At 39.9% G+C, this 19,908-nt stretch overlaps 1 non-coding gene across 1 annotated transcript; it reads right to left on the bottom strand.

Moving 5' to 3' along the window:
• Positions 1 to 5,247: 5,247 nt before the first annotated feature.
• LOC112932695 (small nucleolar RNA SNORD36) lies at positions 5,248 to 5,321 on the bottom strand. Its single transcript, XR_003237531.1, has one exon. It is a non-coding gene; the product is annotated as a small nucleolar RNA SNORD36 (small nucleolar RNA).
• Between the last annotated feature and the right edge of the window lie 14,587 nt (positions 5,322 to 19,908).

Below are 19,908 nucleotides of genomic sequence, written 5' to 3'. Positions count from 1 at the left end.
ATAGTGAAAGGGAATATAAGGGAAGGGAGAAGAAATGTGTGGGAAATATCAGAAAGGGAGACAGAACATAAAGACTCCTAACTCTGGGAAATGAACTAGGGGTGGCGGAAGGGGAGGAGGGCGGGGGGTGGGGGGTGAATGGGTGACGGGCACTGAGGGGGGCACTTGACGGGGTGAGCACTGGGTGTTATTCTGTATGTTGGCAAATTGAACACCAATAAAAAATAAATTTATTATAAAAAAAAAAGACATCCACTCATCTCGCAGCTGTCCAAGACAAGCCTCATATGTAAGTTCCCTTTGCTCATTAAAACTGGCTCCTACCAACTGGAGTGGGCTGCTTCTTTCTTCGTCTATCCCTGCCCTGAATACTAGGACTAGTTTCAGATTACACCTGGGAAATTCCTGAGGAGCTGGTGAATCAGTACTTGCTAAGCCAGCCAGGAAACAGAAGAAATAGGTCTTGGGAAAGAGGAACTCATGGGGAATTCAATTCTTGAGTTGGCAGTGACCTTTATGTGGGGAGGGATGACTCCTATGTGGATGATTGTGAACTGCTATGTGAATACAGGGATGCCCTGAAAATGTTAGATGACCTAATGCACTTGTTGGAGGAGCTGCACATAGCTCCCATGGCAAAGAGGGGAAGCACATGTCTGACGCAATGAGCTGTCTTCTCCTGTGGGCCGTTCCCACTGGCCACTGATGCTAAACTAGAAGCTGAAGCTCAGGTTACAAAGTTGGAGGAGCTGAGGTTAATAAAGTGTGTCTACGACTCTGGTAGTACCGGGGCTCTGGGAGAGGTAAAGACCTTAGCATGCTATTTTGTAAAGCTGAGAAAGTACAACCTGCCTCAGATTAAGGTCTGAGTCCTTATAACAAAGCCTGATTGGGAGGTTAAGCAGTGGAGTCTCCAGAAAAATGAGAACAAAGTGAATGAGGTGATGAAGAAAGACCAACTGTTTCATGCTGTCACACACTTAATACAAAAGAGAATTTTAAATTGCAAATACTTCAAAGTTCCTAGGAGAAAACTTGACTTTCTCTGTCCTTTAAAGTTGTGAATCTTGTCATATGTGAAATACTCCAACAGATAACGAAAACACTGTCCACAGAGTTAAAAAGAAAAAAGAATTTTAATACCAAAAGTATACTGGGGCAAGTTTAGAACTTGGTTTTCTCTCTGTTAAAAGAACAAAGTTGCCTTAGATTACTGGCCTGCTACTTAATAATAAAAACAACAACAACAACAAAGCTTTTGTTTTGTTTTGTTTTTACCTTTGATGTAATCTGCCTAGAAAACAAAGCTTCTGCACCTTGTTTTTATCAGGTCTTTAATTACTCAAGGAACTGAATCTTGAATAAAAGAGGAGTTTTATACAACTGTGTAATTTTTTAATGTAATTTTTGTATATGTTAAATTTCATGGGAAACATTGACAAATAAAAAATGATGATAATTTTTTTTTTTAGTTTTTATGTAAAATTCCAGAAAAATCTGATATATCTTGGTATAATGTTACCATTTATAAATTTAAAGTGTATATCACAGCCATAAATTCTGTGCTTTATAATAAGCTTTATAATAAACTCTCATCATAATTTTAACCATAACCATTTTTAAGACCTTTGCCATTTGATGACACTTACTGTTTTACTCCAATGCTTTGACAGAAAGCATTCCCACAGAAGTGCTTTATTTTTAAGGAAAAGACTGACAAGTTTTTGATACAGCTAAGATCAAGTTTGTGTGTGTGTGGGGGAAAGGCAATAATAAATCTTTCAAGTGCTTCCCCAAAGCTACCTGTGCATCCCCGCAATATATCCCCTTGCTTGCTCCCCACATCAGTAAAATGGGTTCACCACATTAATAATATATTATCAACATGTGAAGACATCCCCCTGTTGCAAGACATTCTGCAGACTTTGCTGAAACATCTGTGAAGGAGAGGATGAGCGGTAAAACCACAGAAAATCCAAGGCTCATGCACCACCACAAGATTTTGGGAGTCTCTCGGTTGGATAAAACTCGTGCAGTCCCAGAAATTGGGCTTGATAAGATACAAGCCTATCCAAGCCCTAAAATTGCAAAGGAGATACAAGCCTTTGTAGGAATGTTGGGGTTTGGAGACCTTTTATTTCTTATGCTTCCTGGTGCTCCCATTCCTTATACCATTTTGTAAAGAAAGTAGGGATGTGGGAGTAGAGATAGAGCAACAAACTACCTTTGAGGAAGCAAAAAATACCAGGGAAGCAGGTGAAAGCCCTGGACATTCACCCTGGGGCTACCATTTGAATTAGATGCATCTGTGACTCTGGGAGTTGTGGGTCAGGCACTGCAGCTGAGGCAACAAAAGGGAGAGTGCCCTTAGAGTTTCGGTCCTAGCTTTGGAAGGTGGCAGGAACCTGATAGACCCCCACAGAGTGACAGCTCCTAGCAGTGTGCACAGTGCCACTTGGGGGTGGGGGGGTGGCGCTCAGGAAGGAAGAAGATACAGCAACCAGTGGACTGAACTCAGAGTGGTTTGCACTGAGAGTTGGGCTGTTCTAAAAAGATTCACTACTGACTTGGACAATAAAAAGCCAAGGGGTAGATGATTCTATATAAGCTCTTAAAGGGTCGAGATATATGAAAAAGCATTTGAGTCCATCTTCAAGAGCCTGAGGCAGTCCTCACTGTTTTGCACACCCTAGCTCATAAGCCACTGACACTCCCTGGCAAGCAAACATCTGATGCCCTAGTTCCGGTACAAACCTTAGCAACTGACCCTGCAGTAGATACAGCAGATTGGGTGCTAGAAAGAGTGGCCAGTGCAGTGCCCAAGTGAGATGGTGTGTTGCTAAGCATGATGATGCACCCTTGAAGTATAGTGATTTGGTTAATGCAATAACACCGTGTTCTGCGTGTTTTAGACAATGCCCAAGGCAACTGCCAAAGGAGATTGGGACTATCCACTGCAGTTCCTAACTGGTAAGGGAGTTACAAATTCATTATTTTGGCCCCCTGCCTCTGAATGAGGGTTCTAAATGTGCATTGGTTTGTGTGGACACTGCGTCTGGCCTGACCCAAGCTTTCTCCCCCTGTGGATGTGCAAACCAGGCTATCACCATGAGGGGATTAGAGAAGCGGAGTTTAGTGTGGGAACCCACATGGAATAGACAGTGATTGGGGGGTCACATTTCAGAGGCCATGATCTGTAAGATGAGGCAAAAGAACATGGCATTGAATGAGTTTCCATCTCTGCTACATCTATAAGCAACAGAGCTTGTAAAAGTGAAACATGAGTATTAAAGCAGCACATTAAATTGCTAACATGTAAAACCACCTTAGCTGGGTGGACTAAAGTACTGTCCCAGGCTTTAATACATTTGAATGGTCAAGCGGAGGGCCTGTTGCTCCCTGTGACAGTCTGGGGACCTCTGCTGAGACGCTTAACATCATAAGTGTGTAGCAGTCACAGTGAACAATTGCCCTGAGTTTCATGGATTCACAGGCTATGCTCCTGAAAATACCGAGCCCCATTACACTGGGAAAGGACTTACCTACTAGAATTTGCAGTGGCTTCATTACTTTGCACTGCTGGATGAGGGGCAACATCTCAGTCTCTCCTGGGATCCCACTGCCCTGCTACAAACTGGACCTGTTGAAATGCACTATCCCTGGAATGGAACCTGCACAACTGAAAGAGAAGATGGGGGCCCTGGTATGGAATATCCATTCCCAGGCCATCTCCTCATACCTAATTGTTCTACCTCCCCAGTATATATGGTGTGCATAGCCTGGTCACATTCCAAAATCTGCCAGCCTCCCCCTCCTCAAGGCCGGGTGGGTACACTCTGTTTTCTACTGGTTTATCCCATGGTCACCATCATTTTTCCCTCCATTGGTCTGGAGAATATTACAAATACATGGAAGCCCTTAATAAATTTACCTAGTAAGCCTTGAATGCTAGTAACAAAACCTATCCTTTCTGAACACTGGGGCCACAGATGAAAAGGGCCTTCTCCAATATAGGGAGGCCGTGGACGTTACAACTGTCTCACAAGGAGGTACCTGTACTATTATTTGAACAGAATGCTACGTGTTCATATCCACTGGTCTGCGAATATATCGTTTGATAAAACCACGTGAGTACATGGGTGAATGCCCTAGGGTAGGAGACTCAGTAAATCAGTGGTTCAGATCATGGAGCTCTTGGAAAAAGTTGTCACTCATTTTGAGAATCATTGTCTTAATCTGTGTTTCTCTTGCATGAGCCTGTTTTGCTGCTAAAGGGCCACTGCCATGCTCATGAGACTCCTGCTGACAGCTTAGGGCACAATGCAGAGGGCTTTGGGGGCAGAAGTTGCATATGAAATTGTAAGAGTGGGTCACTGGGGGGTGAAGTGGTGGGGAGCTCATCAAGAGGACACGACTGCTATCTGATTTGGGAGCTGGGAACAGAGAGTGAGAGGCTTCCCACTCCTCCTGTCTTCAGAATGTGTATCCTACTTGCCTTTCCGTTCCCAGAGGCTGCTGCAAACACACAGACTTGAGATGGTGACATGGTGCTGAGGTCTGAAAGGTTCGCGGCCGAGCCCAGTCAAGGGCTCTGTATAAACTCACAAAGTGGCAGGCGGTGCAGAGACCTTGTTCTGCACAGCCCAAGGCAAGCCCTGTGCATGAGCTCCCTTGCGTACTGGGCCTGCCCCCTCCCCATCTTCCTCTTTCTTTTTTTTTTTTTTTTTGAAAGAGAACCTTTTATTACTTTTATGTACAGAAAGTTCAACAGCGTCCACTCAGCCCAGCTTGGTGGCCAGTTCTTTAGCCTTTGCTTTTTCCAGCTTGGTGATGCGAGCCACTGACTTCGGACCCAGGACGTTGCCTCCCCAGTGGCGGCGGATCTCATCATATCTGTCATTGTAATTGGTCCTGATGGCTTCTACCAGCTTAGCCAGAGCTCCCTTGTCTTCCGAGTTAACCTGTGTGAAGGCGACAGTGGTGCAAGTCTTCCTGTGGACCAGACGCCCCAGCCTGGCCTTCCCCTTGATAATGCAGTAAGGAACCCCCATCTTACGACACAGAGCAGGCAGGAAGACAACCAGCTCAATGGGATCCACATCATGGGCTATCACTACCAGCTGAGCCTTCTTGTTTTCCACCAAGGTGGTGACAGTGTTAACCCCTAGGACACAGAACCCATTAGCCTGAGCAGTCCGTGAGGGCTGCTCTGTTCACAAAAGCCATCCTACTACTCTGGGCCCGGCTGTGACTCAGGGTTAAAAAGCTCGATTTTACTCTTCACAGAGATTCCAGGTGAAGAAATTCCTGCATCATTGTCCCATCTTCCTCTTTCTTCCTCTCTCCCCCTGTGAATCAGGAGGCCAGTGTCAGCTCACATCCAGGAAGCTCCCGGGAGCTTGGCGACCATCCCCTCCTGGCTTCACACCGGAGCACCCTTTCCCACACCAGTGCTGGGGACTCGGGTGCCCGTGACTGCCTGACAAGGGTGGGAGGGAGGTGGGGGCCACAGGTTTCCTGGGGGCTGGCTGCAGCAGGATGGTTATTATCAAAAGAATTCTGCTCTTTTGGATCTGACTCTGCAGACTTTCCTTCGGCTTTTTTTTTTTTTTTTGTCTGCTGTTTTGTTTTGTTTTGTTTTGTTTTGTTGCCCATTAGTATTTCCCGGTTGTTGGCTTCTCCAAGTATTCAGTTTGAGATATATGTAGGAAAAATAAAATCCGGGATCTCACCACCACCACCACCACCACCACCACCACCACCACCACCACCACATATTTCTTTGGATCTAAGGCCCTTAGATAATATAAGAAGACATGGCTTATACTTGCTTTGTATGTAATGTCCGGGGTTGTTAGTTTTAATTAGTGGGAAGAATGTGTCTATTCCATCTCCTCAGAATCACTTTTCCCTCCATGTATTTTTCTTCAGAAATGTCATTTTTGCTTTGCTTTCCTTTTCCCTACATAAGGTTTAAAAACCTTTGCCCTTTCCCCTCTTCTTTTTCCAAAATGCTGCCATTATTTCATTGTGACTGCATTAACTTTCGAAACTTCGGGAGAATTTTCGTTTTTATTGAATTATTTCCCCCCAAGGTCAGGTGTGTCCATCCACAGCTAATGGCCTCATCTGTGTCCCTCGCTAGTGTTTCCAACTTGTACTCACAATGATCTGGATTCGAGGGGTGGTCTAGTCATAGAGGTTTTATATCACACATCCTCCCATCTCCTCTGCTAACTGTGTTTGTGGACTGCAGACTAGTGATTCCTTCACTGTAATTTTCTACCTAGATGTGTTATGAACTCTCATGTCATACAAGTTTTTCATTGATCTTTTTGTGATTACAAAATAAATATATTATCCGTAGACAAAGTATTATTTTACCATCTACTTTCTGATTTTTATATCTTATTTCTTCTTCTTGCCTAATTGTACTGGGCAATTCATTCAGAGCAATGTCAAATATGAAATGTCCAGTTAAACTGAGTTGCACAAAGTGGGGAGAAGACATCACTCACATTGTATTCCTTGAAAACATTCCTCTGCTTGCAGCGCAGTGACCTTATAGCAGTGATTGAAAACCCTTGTCTTGTGTTTGCCTACAACTGGAATATTTCCAATGCTTTCCATTAAGCATTTTGCTTTGGAATTCATCATGATAAAGCTTTTTTAAAAAGCATATATCTATTCCTATATTTAAGAGCTTAGGGCAGCCCCGGTGGCGCAGCAGTTTGGGGTGTGATCCTGGAGACCCAAGATCTCGTCCCACGTTGGGCTCCCTGCATGGGGCCTGCTTCTCCCTCTGCCTGTGTCTCTGCCTCTCTCTCTCTCTCTCTCTCTCTGTGTCTCTATGAATAAATAAAAAATAAATAAATAAAATCTTAAAAAAAAAAGAGCTTCTGGGAAATGAACTAGAGATGGTGGAAGGGGAGGGGGGTAGGGGGTGGGGGTGACTGGGTGACGGGCACTGAGGGGGGCACTTGATGGGATGAGCACTGGGTGTTATTCTGTATGTTGGCAAATTGAACACCAATAAAAAATAAATTTATTATTAAAAAAAGAGCTTAACAAAGCTCTCTTTAAAAAAAGAGAATGGATGCTGATGCTTTAAGTGCATTTTAAATATCTACAGAGTGGAGCATGGGACCCAATTGTAAACTGGTTCATAATTTTCTTCCCTTGTGAGATCATGTTGGAGTCTTGCTTTAATGTTGGCCCATGTTGTAAAGGAATTTGCAATATTCTTTTTCTAAGTTCTGGAAAATATTAACAGCACTAGTATTATCTGTTCCTTAACTGTTTGGCATAATTACCTAGTAAATCCACCTGGAAGCACAGCTTTTTAGAAACAGCATGAGGTTGCAAGAGGGCAGCTCTTTGAATGGCTTTTCTCTCAGATATTATCATCATTACTCATTTTATACAGGTTATTACATTTATTTGCATATAATTGATCCAAATAATCACTTGGAATTCTTTTAATCTGCTATGTTTTCATGATATCTCCATTATTTTATTTCTTGATTTTCAATATTTTATTATTTTTTTATTCACTGGGTATTAAACATTTATGTATTTCATTGTTTATCAGAAAAATAACTCAATCTTTAAAAAACTTCTCTTTTTATTTTTTTTTTAAAGATTTTATTTATTTAGTCAGAGAGAGAGAGAGAGAGAGAGAGGCAGAGACACAGGCAGAGGGAGAAGCAGGCTCCCTGCAGGGATCCCAACGTGGGATTTGATCAGCCTGATGTGGGACTTGATGCCAGGTCTCCAGATCACACCCCAGGATGCAGGCGGCGCCAAACTGCTGCGCCACCGGAGCTGCCCACTTCTACTCTTTTTAAAAGTGATTTTGAATTTATAAATTTTGTACTTATCTATCAATTTACTTTCCTTAGATTTATTTAATTGCTGAATTTTTTTTTTAATTCTTCAGTTGGAGCTTAAATTATTTTCATTCCATTTGAAAATCGTTACTAACATGAGTGTTTCAGGTCGTTTTTCTGTCACTTCAACTTTAGTTCTAGATCCAAAGCCCTGGTACTGTACTGGGTGCACAGGAGAGCACGAGCACCTGCCTCTGACCAGGCTCAGCCACATGCCACTGACAAAATCCAAAGACAGAGAAACAAGCTGTGGACAAACAAGAAAGTTTATTTCAGTGACCCCAACACCTGGAAGACTGACACCTCAAAGACTGTTCCCTAAGTGCGGAAGACACTCCCAGGTTTATATAACAAGGAAAATGTGGGACATAGGTTGATGGGTCTGTGCAGGTAGGCATCGAAGGTCCGGCCAGTCCATCAATGTCTAGGGCTGGGTCACAGTCAGGGTCTTCCTGGCTCAGGGCAGTTCCTATTGAAGGGGAAGTTTGGGTTCCCATCAGGGGATGCTTTGCCCACAGGATCTTCTGCCTGAATAAGACATAAGCTAGAAAGAAGAACTTAATTACAAAATTTGAGGTCAAAATGGAGGTAGCTGAGTCTCCTTTCAATACAGAGTATTTCAATTTTGGTTACTTTCAATATTGTCTATAACTTTTGTTTGATTTTCCTTCTGACTCAAGAAATATTTAAGAGATTTTTAACTATTTAGTTAAAATAATACTTGCTGTTTTTGTTTTGTTTTCCAGTTATGTCATCAATTTCCAGTTACATCCCATTATTACCAGATAATGCTGTGGATTAATATGTCATCACTTTTTGTGAACACCTTTATGGATGCTTGCGGGGAAAAACATGGTTTAACCTTGGTTTTCAAGAGCTGTGACTTAATGCATTTATTTCTATGATGTTGCATGAAACTTACCACAAGTTTGCCAGCAATACAGTCTTGTGGCCTCACAATTTTCATGGGTCATCTTAGCTGGGTCCTGCACCCAGGAAATCACAGGCCCCAAGCCATGGGTAGATTGGCGTCTCTTCTCTTCTGGACTCTGTGGCCCTTTCCAAGCTGATTCAGACTGTTGGCAGATTCAGTTTGTATGGCTGCAGGTCTGAGGGCTTCTCTCTTTTCTGACACCCCACACTTAGGCAAACTGCGATGAGATCCTGGTACCATCCCCTTGTGGCACTGGCAGGAGATTCAAACCACCCAAGCCCCTGCCCAGTGAAGTATCCACATCTCAACCCCACCCCTAATCACAAGAAAAACCCCGAGTCTATCTAGTCTGTCTCTTTCCCCTGCTGTCTCCAGCCATTTTCCGACCAGCTGGGGCAGTTCATTTGTCGGGAAAGACTCCATTATAGAGGCAATAAATCTTTTGTGTCACTTTGTGACATACAAGACAAATTTTGGATGGGGGCCTCCATTCTCCTCTTCCAGGTGGTAACAATAATCAGTGCTGTTAGCAGGATGCCGAGTCCATGACCACTGCTGCCAGGGTCTTCTTGCTCTTGCGGCCGCTAGCTAATTGGTCCTGCTGGCCTATGGCAAGCTTGGGATTGGGCTGTGCTGTGCTACATTTGCAGAGACCCACCAAGCCTCTGTCACAGATTTGGTCCACTTATACCAGAGGTTTCAGGAGTTAATTGGTATTTAGGGACAGGAGTATGGAACTGGGGCCTCCTTAAGTGGCCCTGAGTCACGTATCTTAGTTTGGACTTATCTGTGCATCTGTGATGGTTAATCTTATATGCAACTTGACTGAACCATAGGGTATTTTATGCTTAAACATTATGTGGTTAAACACTATTCTGAAAAAAAATATTTTGGAAGTGTCTGTGAAGGTGTTTCTGGATAACATTAACATTTTGATCTGTAGGCTGAGTAAAGCAGAGAGTCTCCCAAGTGACTGTGCCTCATTCAATTCCTCGAGGGCTTAAATAGAACAAAAGGACTGAGTAAGAAGGAATTTAACCTTAGTCAGTAGTGTTTTCCTGCCTCTGGTGGCAAACTTAGACTAGAACTTACATCATCAATTCCCTTGGATTTCCAGCTTGCCAATTCATGCTGCAGATCTTGGGGCCTCTCAGCCTCCATAACCACATGAGCCAATTCCTTATTATAAAGAAATTCTATGTATTTTTATTTTAAGACTTTATTTATTTATTCATAGAGACACGCATAGAGAGAGAGAGGGAGGCAGAGACACAGGCAGAGGAAGAAGCAGGCTCCATGCAGAGAGCCTGATGTGGGACTTGATCCAGGGTCTCCAGGATCTCGCCCTGGGCTGCAGGTGGCACTAAACCGATGCACCACCAGGGCTGCCCAGGAAATTCTATGTATAGATAGGGAGACCTCCTAGTGATTCTGGTCCCCTGGAGAGACTGACTAATGCGGTATCTCAGAATGTAACTTTGACTAACACTAGGCTTAGGGGAGAGACCCTTAACCAGTGACAACTGGCTGTGTGTCTTAGCCAGGTGTTGGCCCCAATGTTCATAGTGACCAGGGAAATGTCTTCACCCTGTGTGAGATATGGGCCTATCCACTGGTGGTTGCTCGTGAAAATGCAGTCATTAGGTGGTGTGCTGAGGTCCAAACTCCTGACTTACCCAGACCCTACGTATTTTGACTACTGCTGCTGCCCACGTCTGGATCCCGATCCTTAGGGTTATAAAGGGAAATACCCATGGCATCCTATGACATAACAAAGGGATTAATGAAAACCTGACTTAAGTCCAGGGTCCTTCAACCCTGTAAAGTAGCTATTGTCATGGGGGACACCCATAACCCTTATGATACTCATTTGAGGATGAAGAAACTCATTCATAGAGTAGAGAAAAACACTCTGAAGTATTTCCAACCCAACATTTATTAAAATAATCTACTAAAAGAATAAAGACGTAAAAGGTCTTTTACTGGCTCCTGCACCTCTATGACATAGATTCTAAATTAACTTTAAAATGCGTCAGTTGGCAAACCTGTATGACCTTAATTAGTATCCACACCCATTCCCCTAAAATACCCCATAGTGGGCATGGATGCTCTCACCTAATGAGTAATAAGGTAAAATTAAGTGTTTGACACAGATTGGCATGGGAAAATGAGACGCTATGGACCTTCCTCCAGTAAAACAGTGAGTATGGTGTGATATACATTACAGAGGGTCTTCAAGAATTGAAACCCATTAGATAAGACCTCTGGTAAAAAGTCGCTGTGCCTATGGCTTCTCTAACAGCTCAGCTGGCCTGGTCTTAAACCTGGGAAGAATAAACAGTGCCTGATAGTGCAAGGCACTAATGCAGTATCTAACTTGGTTAAATTCCTAAAAATTATTAGGTAAATCAAGAGCTACTCAATCTCTGAGATTGTCAAGAAATTAGCAGTTGACCATCTCGGCATTCACAACTTCTTTTTAGGCATTTGGGTTCTGAGGGGAACATATTCTTCATTTACAAATTTTGCTTAAACCCATTTATGTTGTTATCTGCAAATCAGCCCACATTAAACGAAGGCCCCTCCAACAAAAATTCTTGACCATGTCTAAATTGCAATACAACAGATATTCCCATAATCCTCCCCCCGCCCAAAAAAAATACTTCTTCATAATAGAGGCTTTTGCAAACTTCTCTCATGCCTCTGGGTTTTTTACACATCCTGTGCTGACCACAAGTTGCCCAAAGGCATCTGATGCAAGAAACTGCAGCCCTGAGTCCCTTGCTACATATGATTAAGGTGTAATTGCTGCAAACATTCTGGTTTCTCTTAGAAATACAGGTTCCCATAGACTTTGAGCCTGTGAGCTTCTGTGTCCAGCTGCCCATACACCTTGAATTATAGAAGAAGTATCCCATGAGCTCAGTCAATAAGGCCTCTTTAATACAGGATGGAGCCACACCTGGGATGTCTGACACAATCCACCTGCAGGAGGAGGTGGCTTCCTCTGTCATCAGTCCCTTGCCAGTTGCCATAGTTCAGGAGGTTGTTACTCATCATCTCCCAGAATCCTTGTGTTCCTGGGAAGACCCTTAGGATCAGTAGAGTGAACACCACTAGGCGTTCACACACTTTATTACACAGGAGGGGCCTCACTGGAAAGCTCTTGCTTTTCATCCCTTAACTGAGATGTCCCTGATAAAGGATAAATACCAAAGATTAGCTCAAAGAACCTGAACATCTTTTGCCTTATAGATAACCAAAGGTTCCCACATGTCTCTATACTTACTAAAGCCACAAAACAAGGCCTCAACAGGACACTCCTTTTGCCTTCTGGAGTTACAGACATTACTCAGATCAAGGTGTTTGTATCACTTCTAAGAACATACCATATTGGGCTTTTAGAGTATTCAACAGATCCTGCACCTTCCTTCCTCACCTCAGGGTATAGGCCCCATAGAGCACTGTGATGACCTACTTAACTAAGTTCATTAGTCACGTAGTGAACATAGTACTAGCATGTTTCAATCATCTGTCAAATATCACAGGTGAATTTTAATAAGTCTGACTCCAGTTTTTTGAGGTTTGCTGACAGCTTTTATGCCTCATGCCCACATCATCCCTCGCTACCCCAAACCTGAGAAAGCCGAAAGAAAAGCCTGCATGTTCCATCTCCTGCCACCAGTGGGAGAGTCAAACCATGCCAGGCCCTTCTCACAAGTGGGAAGCCTCTCACTGCCCTCATCCCAACCACATTAAAAAACTCTCAAGCCAGCCAGGCTCCTTTCCTTACTTTCTCCAGCCATATTTGGACCAGCGTGGGAGGCCCATATTTTTTTCACCATAAAGCCTCAATTTTGTAAGTAATAAAACTTTTCATACTCTCTTGGTATGTGTGTGGTGTTACCAGTCTTAATATTGGAACCAAATTTTGAGCGGGGGTTTATTCAGTTGATTCAGGGTGGCTAAAATATTAATCTCTTATGGGAAGTTCATAGCATGCCTGTTTGCCTTTTCAAAGCCAGAGGTAGAGCATCTTTGTGCCTTCTCTGTTCTCTGACCTCTAAACTCTTTGAAGGAGCTTGCCTGATTAGGCCAGGCCCACCTAAGGGAATCTGTCTTTTGATTAACTTGAAGTCAATTGATTTGTGACCTTATTCACACTGGCAAAACAATTTCACCTTAGCTGTATAAGGTAACAAATCACAGGAGTCATACTCATCACATTAGTCATGTATTATCATTAAGTTACGTTACCATCCACATTCAAGGGGGTGCTATTATACAGTGGTGTGGGCCACGGGGGGTTTTGTTTGCATTTGCTTACTGTGTTGATTAAAGTTATTAGATTACTAATTATTTTTTGGTTTTCTATGACCTTATTTATGATCACTTATATCTGCCAAAATTGAGAGGTAAATTTGTCTCCTCCAATTAACATTTTTTTTGTTTTGTTTTTCCTTGTGTCCCGATGGTTGTTGCTTGTATAATATTGGTGCTATGCTCTTCGCACGTAGACAGTAATGACTTTTGGATCTGCACTGTGAATGCAAAGTTTATCATTATAAAGTGCCCACCTTTGTAATAACTATGGGTCTCCCTATGTATAGTCCTGAATTCGATCACACATCTTAGTGAGGCTATAATGCTTATGTTTTTGTTTGTTTTCATTTGTCTGGAATGTTCTTTGTACAAACTTTTTGAGTTTATTTGTTTCGTGGATATGACTTTTCTACAACCTTAAGTTATGTTTACTTTAAATTCAATTTTTCATTGTTTACCATATGAGTTTAGTTAATTTATATCTATTTATATATAATAGATACATTTGATATTATTTCTTTGCTCAGATGTTCTTTGCTCAGTGGCTCCCTTTTTATGGCTTTAAAAATATGCTTTACAAATGTTTGGCTTTCTGGATTTCCTTCCTTAAAATTTTGTTATTTGTTACTACTTACTCCAGGAAATGTCTAAGCTAATCACAACTTAAAAAAAATATCTTTAAGCCTCTTTAATTAATATCTATTTTTTTCTATTCTATATGATGATGGAATTAACATAAGTCTTTCTCAGGCAAAACCTTTGGAGCCAAATGTCCAGAATTCAACATTTTTAGAATTTTAGAGGGGTGCCTGGTGGCTTAGTTGGTAAATGACTGACTCTTGATTTTGGCTCAGGTCGTGATCTCAGGGTTTTGAGATTGAGCCCCAATGTGAGGCTCCATGTTCAGTGAAGAGTCTGCTTGTCCTTCTGTCCCTCCTCTCTCTCTCACTCACTCTCTCTCTTTCTTTCTCTCTCAAATAAATAAAATCTTAAAAAAAAGATTTTTAGAAATTTAACATGGTGCTTATAATACATGCATTACATACTAACATATAATTGAGCACGCTAATATCACTTTAGTATATCACTGATCATTCTGTGGTCATTCACACAGTGTAGAAAAAGGTTATAAGTAGTCTCATATTCAGATTAAGTCTTAAACTAAATGATTATTGAAGTGTTGCTGTCTTCAGAATTTCTAGGATTTAAGGTTTTCAGAAAAAGACCATTGTATAAGGTCAGCTGACAGCTTTTTCTCCATCAACATACTTAACCAATTATATTGTTTTCTCTTTTTTCTCCATCAACATACTTAACCAATTATATTGTTTTTCTTTGGTTATTAACCTTTATAATTTCAAATATATCTATACATCTAACATATAGCTTAATAGCTTTTAATTATATTGGTCAATCAGGTATTTCTTTAAAAAAATTGAAAAAACTAGAGATATACAGAAAGTCCTACTTTCTTTCCCCTTCCAATTTAAAAAAAAATTACATCTTTTTTATATTGTCAGGATTTACAATTTTTCCATTTTTTGGTAACCATAATTACCATATTTATTTTAGGTTTTAGTCATACAGTTCATTTACTCAATACTTAAAGCTGGAATTTTGTCACACTAATTAATTCATTAATTTTGGCTGAGGTTCATTTTCCAGTAGTTTCCTCAAGAATGGCTTATAAGAGCAATGCTCCCTGGGCATTCATATGCCTATGTGTGTGTGGTTGTTTTTTTAATTTTGATTTTGTGCTTGCAGTATTTGGCTAGACAGGAAATTCTTTGATAAGTCTTCCTTTCTCTGAAGATTTTGTGGACGTTGCTCTAAGGTAGTCTAGCCTTGAGAATATATGGTGGCTATGTCCTGACTTTGTCTTTCTGTACAGAAAGTATTAAAGTAAATTCATGAAGCTATTTTAGTGTTGCTTTTTTGGTGTCATTTCCTCCTCCTTATATACATGGTGTTTCTTTTAAATATCGAGATTTAAATAATTATATCTGGAAATTTTCCTTTAATGGCATATGTAAGTAGTGTTTTCCTGTTTCATTGTTCTAGGTCTTTCAACAGACACGCTCGGCTTCCATTTTTCCTATTTTCATATTTTCTCACAATACACTTTAAAAATTGAAATGTAATTCATATACAACAAAACCTACTCTTTAAACACTACAATTCAATGAATTTTAGTGTATTCACAAAGCTCTGCATGAATCCCTTATCTAATTCTCGTCGTTTCATCACCCATACACATTTACATTCATCTCTCCTTGCTAGACCCTGGCAACTCAAACCTACTTTGTTTCTATGGATTTGCTTAGTTTGGATATTTCATGTGGGAAGTCATACAATACATGAAATTTTGTGTGTAGCTTCTTTTACTCATAATGCTTTAAAGTTTCATCAGTATTGTTAAACATATCTGTACTTTCTTACTTCTTATGACTGAATATTATTCTGTTCAGGAATATGCCACAGTTTGTTTATTCATTCATCAGTTGATGCACATTCCTAGGTATATATACCTAGGGATAGAATTACTGAGACATATGGTAACTCTATATAATTTTTTGAGAAATTGACTATTTCCAAAGTACTGAATCATTTTGTATTCCTGGTGAAATTTTATGAGGTTCCAATTTTTTCACATTCTTTCCCAACACTTGTTATTGTCCATCTTTTTGTTTATAGCCATCCTAGTGGATGTGAAATGGCATTCATCTCTTTGTAATTCTGATTTGCAATTCCCTAAAGACTAATGATGTTGAACATCTTTTCTAATGCCATTATTGTATCTTTTTCTAAGAAATGTCTATTCAAATTCTTATACCTTTTAAAACTGAATTGTTGTGTCTTTTTATTGTTGAGTTGTCAGGGCTTTTTTTTTTTTTTTTTTTTTGGTCAGTGCTCTTTGTATATGTCCATTACGAGATCCTATGCTGTGGGTTGTCCTTTTACTTTATTGATGATGCCCTCTGAAGCACAAAGTTTTTATTTTTATTGAAGTACAATTTATCTTTTAAGAAATGTCGGTGTCTTATGGTTTTGGTTTCACAGCTAAGAAACCATTGATTGATGAAGATTTATACCTGTGCTTTTTCTATAAATTTGTATCTTCTCAGGTCTTGCCTGGCCATGTGCATATCCCTAATATATACATGACCTTCTAGTAAGTTATTTCTAAGCAAGTTTGTTTTTCTTTTTTTTCTAAAAGATTTGGATGTGGAATAAGTCAGAGTTGTGTGCTGTGGGCAAATAGTAATTCTCCTTCACTCACAGGGCTTAGTATATGTCTGTGAATTCTTAACACCATATTGTTCCAATGCAACTTTAAATTGTCACTGCAGCATCGTTTGCAACAAAAAATTTTCTCCACCCATGTTTTATATATATTGCTCTTTCAAAATATGGCTTTTCCATATGACTTTTCATTCCTCTATTTTCTCTGCTTTTTGAGACTCTGTTTAATTGGGAATCAAAGATATGTTCCTTGTGAGCCTCACACAGATTATGCAAACTTAAACTGGACCATTTCCTATTCATAGAGGTGATCCATTGACTCTTTCTGAAATCCACAACCACAAGCATATTCTCAGAGAGCCTCCAGGCGCTTCTATTTCATCTTCATTCTTTTTATTTTTTACTTTTCCTTTTTTCATATTTTGTGGTCCATGTTTTAAAAATTCTCTTAACTTCACTGGAGGTTGATTATTCAGTTCTTTTTTTGTTCTCTCTCTCTCTCTCTCTCTCAGTTATCTTAGATGAATTCTAGAAGAAATGTAAAAGCATAACTTGATGTTGCCATATTAAAGCTGGCATTTCCAGTCCTAATTTGTGCTAACTTCATATACAACTAGAGAAATAATAATTTATTTTAGTATTTGCAATAAACATATGCAATATCACCATACTAGAATGGGTACTTTGAACTTTATTCACCATAGGATTAATTAATTCAAATTATTTGCCTAAAATATCTTGCAAGGGCCCTTGAGAGCAAGTAATAATTATTTACCTATCATCTTTTCTGGATAGAGCTTAATGTTGTAATTAAATAGGTGGTTTGCATGAAGATAAAACATAAATCTTCGCCCATTGTTACAGTGTGGCTTTGGAGCTGTAAACAAGACTGCATGTGTTGAAAACTCATCTTTAACAGTATCTGTATGACTTAGAGTGATTTACTGAACTTAAATCTCACTTTTTTGATCTTCAAGATAGGAATAATTGAAGACAAAATCCCAAAATATCATTTAGGTGTATTGTAATTATGTAAAAATAACATACATAAAACTTTTATCATAGTGGCTGGCATATAATAAATGGTTAATGCATATTAGCTATTTATTTTATAGTTAGCTATTTTAATACATGTGGAACATATATAATAAGCATATATTCTAACCAAGTGGATTAATCAGGTAAAGAGATTTTTATCTATGGAGGTTTCTAATTTTAGAAAATTTTCCACTTTTTAAAATGCCATAGAGTAACATGAATGTCTGAAGGAAAATAATATTGTTTTATGACTTGCACATGCATTTCCCATCACCTTTGAAAGTCACAGCAACCCAGTGAGGTATCCATAGCAGGCCGGAAGAGAAATAGTAGGAAGAACAATACGTTTCTCCATTTCTCTATGTAAAACATCATATAATTATAAATTTTTACTAACACTGTCATGAAGTTGGAGTCAGTGTGGTGAAGTGGCTGGCATTCTATTTTTGGAGGCAGATAGATCTAGATCTATCCTTGTGAATTACTAGCTGTGTGATCATTAGCAAGTTATCCAACACCTCTAAATTCCTTTTATTATATATCAGTGTTGACCACTATCTCATTCCAAAAGGTTGTTTTGGAGATTGAGAAAACCAGTAGTTACTTTCTCTCACTTCTATATGTTTTGCACTATTGATGGTTTCAAAGCAAACATTCTTAAGTAACTATTTTCTTTACTGATCCTAAGGCTAGAGAAGCCATAGTTGAAAGGATTTAGCGTTAAATGAATAGTGTCAGAGAATGGGAGAGTCACTAAATGCTCTTTTAAATGATATTGGCAATACAGACTGTGAGCTTTCTGAAGACCTTTTATTATCTTCTGCCGGAATCTAGCAGAAAGCTTGGTGATACCAAATGAATGCTTGTTGAGTTAATATGCTTGTATCTAAAGGCCAAATTTATTCACTTATAGTTCTAGAACTCTGAGGTCCAACACAGAGTTAAAAATCAAGGTTTTGACAGTATTACATTCCTTCTGGAGGCTGTAAAATAGAATTAATCCCCTTGCCTTTGCCAGTTTTTAGCAGCTTATGTCCACCCTCTCCTACCTTCAACTTTAGCAACAAAGTATTGAGTCCTCACAACGTATAATTCTGGTCTCCCTCTTCTGCATTTTCCAATTTTAAGGACCCTGTGATTCCATTAAGATCATGTGAGTAATCCAGGGTAATTTCCCCATCTTTAGGTATTTAACTTAATCACATCTGCAAGTCCCTTTCTGCCATATAAAGTAGCATATTTAGCAGGTTCCAGGGATTAGAGTGTGGATATCTTTGGGGAGTATATTATTCTGCCTACCACAAAGCTCTCTGGCAAAGATAAATTACAACAGAATATGGCCTGGGTGCAGGGCTAGGGCACTTTCCTGCTCAAAAGCAGGTAAGGCAAGCTAAACTGCCTTTCCTGGCTTTCTGGAAGATCTTCGATTATTGACTTTCTTCCAAACCAAAGCAGCATTGACAAAGCTCTGAATCTCCCCATGCACTTAGGAATTCATTTTGGTGGCACCCACCCCTCACATTTCAATTTATTTCTTCTAGTTGCTCCAGATTTAGCAAATGGTTAACCCTTAAAGTGAATTTAAAGATTATCGGAAGCAATCATCACCTTGTAGTGTTTTTCAGAAATGTAATACACTGAAAAGCACAAGAGTGTGTGTGGAGGGGTGCTTGGGAAAATAATTACATTTTAGAGCAGATTCTTCTGGTAGCACATTTTACTGTACTGTAAATAATTGTCTCACACTGTTCTGGATGGCTTGTCAATTGCTCTAAATTAAACATCACGCTGAGTGCCCACTCCCCCCCCCAAAAAAAACTGTCAATTGAGACTGAGTTTGGTAGCTGTGCCTCTATGTGCTTCCTCCTCAGGACTGCACTTTCCAGTGATTAAGTAGGGTGAGAGAGTCAAAGATGTTTTTTATTTCTGAGTATTCAAGCAAACAAGTAGGAAGCAAGCAATTTCAGGGCCTCTGCAAAGAACATAAGACCCAGAATTAGCTTTTCTACATAAAAAGCTATATAGATGCACATGGTTTAAGTAAGCCAAGTTTTGTGGGGTTTCCCCCTCTGTATATGCGTTAGAGCTTTTCAACCTCTTTTCGACTCATTTCGCTTTTGGATGTGTGTATTACATTGCCTGACCTGACCCTGAGTTTGTTTAGGCCGACTCACAGGGTCATTCTCTTTCACTTTTAAAAGACAGGGCTTATAAGGTATTCATTCTTTTTGATTTGCCCTATAAAAAACAAGGTCAGGTTCAAGTTTCTATTGAAAGAATCATTTTTTTCTTTCCTTATTCTTAGGATTAATTCAAGAATTCAAATATATTGGAGTTTAAGTCAGCTTTGAATGCAAATTGTAAGTTATATATTAGGGCAATTGTTTAGTGTCAGAAAATAAAGGAGCTGAGAGAAAACCAAACTACTTTTTATAGAGCAAGTTAAACAAAACTGTTTCAACAAAACATAGTTTCATCTAT

This window comes from Vulpes vulpes, chromosome 13 (assembly GCF_048418805.1).
Source record: "Vulpes vulpes isolate BD-2025 chromosome 13, VulVul3, whole genome shotgun sequence".
NCBI lineage: Eukaryota > Metazoa > Chordata > Mammalia > Carnivora > Canidae > Vulpes > Vulpes vulpes.
Note: the sequence above shows the minus strand (reverse complement) of the source record. Positions and strands in the feature narration are given on the sequence as shown.